We start from the raw sequence: 3,326 nt of genomic DNA, 5'->3' as shown, positions 1-3,326 counted from the left end.
CAAAAATAAGAATCTTGAATTCAGTGTTCCACTGCCAAAGATTAACAATAGGGCACATACTTAGGGCTCAGATGAAATAGTAAGCACTGGCTGGCACAAACGATAGACAATTGATTTATAAGTATGACCCTATGGTCTACAACTCTTTTCAACCAGGATCTTCCTGACAAATTGATAACTCACACCCACAAAATTTAAATTTGAAATATATACAAGGCATTAACAGTGAGTTCCTTGGGAATTTAAGATTAATAAAGATTTTAAGACTACCCAAATTTGATTCAGGTCTTTGGGAACTGATAAACTTGTACTAAGCAATTGTGGAACATTTCTGCAGCAATGCATTATTTCAGAAGACTATACCTAAACTATCCTTGGTTTCATTCTGTTAAATTGTATAGGGTACAAACTGGAAAGCATGCCAGCCAGTTAAGGGTTCAATAATGCATGATTTTCATTCTCTTGCTATGAGAGCTTTAATTGGAAAAAAAAATAATAAACCAAGGAAAATAAAAAATATAAGGACCTCTTGTGCTTTAAGGGAGAAAAAAAGGTACACACTAGTTTGCTTAGATATGAAGGTTTAGTGGACCGGCACTATATGTTCAAAGTTTTTATGAATGGTTTTTAAGATAGGAGGAGAAGAAAAACATCCACTACCCCTTTTCAGAACTTAAATAAGGGGGGTAGTAGACATTCTTTACACCCAACAACTATGGCAGCAGTTTGAATGTGACCAAGGTAACTGTAGAATGAAGATGTTCTAAACAGCCAGCATTCAGCAAATCTAATACACTAAAATCATATGATTACATGTTGAAAGAAAATGCACAAAAACAAATGATAATTTTGAGATTTTTTTCATTTGAAGGTATTCTTAATGCTATTAGATTCACAAATATGCTCATTTAAATACCAATCCTATGTATCTAAAATACACATTGCAAACATACAACATACAAATATCTATTCTCTCCACATATCTACATCCATTCATATTATGGTCTGTAAATGGAAAGAATAGATTCCCCTTAAACGGCAAGTCAGTAGGTGTTTCTTTATAGTTAACTTTAGCAAAATTCATACAAAATAGTAATTAACAATGATCTTCTTTACTTGTTAACTCATAAGGAAACACCTTCAAACTGCATTTTGTTAATTTCTGTACTAAAATGTAGAAAAACTGAACTACACAAATATTGAAAAGTTAAAAATTCCTTAATTTTTTATCCCTGGTACCACTACCAAATTTACAGGGCAATATACCTGATGTAACGAAAAGAAAAAGAAAAAGCTACAACAGATAAAAGACCTCAGGAATGTACGTATAATTGACACTACAGTGCATTAATCAATAGCGGCACTTTTTGCAAACTGTGGCTCTGACAGTCCTGAACACGAAGGGTTTCCTGTTGAAGTTGCAGTAACTTTTCTGACTATGGATCATCATTCCTCCTGTGGCAGATTTTTACAGTTCCTCTAATGCTTTTGGGATGGCTGTCTCAAAGTAACCTGCAGCTTTCCTGACAACTCCTCGTTTCTCTCCTGACAAGGAGCCCTTTTCTGCTGTTTTTAGAACCTCCTGCTACCATATCCAGCACTTCTACCACCAGATCCATAATCACCACCACAAGGACTGCCCGAGCTTCTTCCACCAAAATGCCCCGTTTCATGGGTCCATAATTTGATTGCTGTTGTCCACTATAATTTCCAAAAATCATTATAGTTCCCACCACCACCGTAGTTACCATCACCAAAATGTCCTCCTTCATTGTAGCCATCATATCCTCCTCCACCACCACCATATCCACAGCCTTGGTTTCCATATCCTGGTCCACCACCACCATAGCCACCTACTACTATAACCAGGACCACCACCATAGTTACCACCATTACCTCCAAATCCAGTATATCCACCATCACCTCCTCCATAACTACCTCTGCTGCCACCACCTCCACCACCATAGCCTCCTCTTCCACCAAAGTTTCCACCACCACCAAAATTATCTCCGCCACCTCCAAAGTTTCCTCCACAACCCATAAAGTTGCCAGACGACCTCTTTGTGATCCAGCAGACTGCATCTCTTGTTTAGAAAGGGCCTTTTTCACTTCACAGTCATGCCCATCAATAGTGTGGTATTTCTGAACAACAATTTTATCAACTGTATCGTGATCATCAAAAGTTACAAAAGCAAATCCTCTCTTTTTCCACTCTGTCAATGTTCCATAACTTCTATGGTTTCAATCTTGCTAAACTTTTCAAGGTAGCCTCTCAAATTATATTCTTCTGTATCTTCTTTAATACCACCAACAGAAATTTTCTTCACTGTTGAGATGGGCACCAGGCTTTACGGCATCCTCTCTAGAAACAGCTCTCTTTGGTTCCACTACACGTCCATGAACTTTGTGTGGCCGGGCACACATTGCTGCATCCACCTCTTCAACACAAGAGGAAGTCATGAAACCAAAGCCCCGGGAACGTTTTGTTTGGGGGTCTCTCATTACCACACAATCTGTGAGTGTGCCCCATTTCTCAAAATGTTCTCTTCAATTACCATCTGTAGTTTCAAAGCTCAGACCCCCAATGAGTTTTCTCAATTGCTCCGGTTCCTCTGGATCATGACACCATCCCACTCCCCCGAGCAGCGGTGGCGATGGCCGGAGTCCAGCTGGGAGCGGTTGGGCAGCGGTTTTACCTCCATTTTGAGACTGGACTCCAGAATCTTTGATTTTGTAGTGATCACACACTGCATACATCTTTCGGAAACCAAACTGTGTGCCATAAACACGTATGATAATTTAATGTAATTTTTTTAAGTTAAAAAATGAAGAAGAAAATTGGTTTGCAATACCTAATTTCACCAGAGGATGGTAGAATAGGGTCATTACATGAAAAAGTGCTAGTTAATATTTTCCTCTTAGGAGTTTTCAACAATACGAAATGCTATGTCTAATTTGCAAAATTGTTGAAATCTTTTTATTCCAAAGTAAAATTTTAAAAGATGATATGACTGGTTGACTGGTTGATTTGCTTGTCAGTGTGGTTTGTCTGGGGTTGGGAGAGCAGAGTACGGAGAAATTCATTCCAGGACATAAATTATGACATAGCAGTAACCTGTCACATCAAACCACCTAATCAAGGCATTAAGTCTGAAAGAACTATGAATTTATCAGAGAAACAGTTAAAAACAAACAGAGTTGAAAAGTTTGTAAGAATTTTACAAAAGGTGAAAAGAGAACTAATTACTCAAATACATTCTTCCATCCAAAAACCTTAAAGGCTGGGGTACAGTTAGTGAGGGTCTTCCAGGAAGAACTCAGCAGGA

At 38.2% G+C, this 3,326-nt stretch overlaps 1 pseudogene; it reads right to left on the bottom strand.

Annotated features, from left to right (window-relative positions):
- Nucleotides 1-1,572: 1,572 nt before the first annotated feature.
- LOC102485834 (heterogeneous nuclear ribonucleoprotein A3 pseudogene) lies at nt 1,573-2,542 on the bottom strand (annotated as a pseudogene).
- Nucleotides 2,543-3,326: the final 784 nt, after the last annotated feature.

The sequence above is a fragment of the Tupaia chinensis genome, unplaced genomic scaffold (genome assembly GCF_000334495.1).
Source record: "Tupaia chinensis unplaced genomic scaffold, TupChi_1.0 Scaffold000707_1, whole genome shotgun sequence".
In the NCBI taxonomy this organism is placed as follows: Eukaryota; Metazoa; Chordata; class Mammalia; order Scandentia; family Tupaiidae; genus Tupaia; species Tupaia belangeri.
This window is presented reverse-complemented; position numbering and strand designations above follow the sequence as displayed.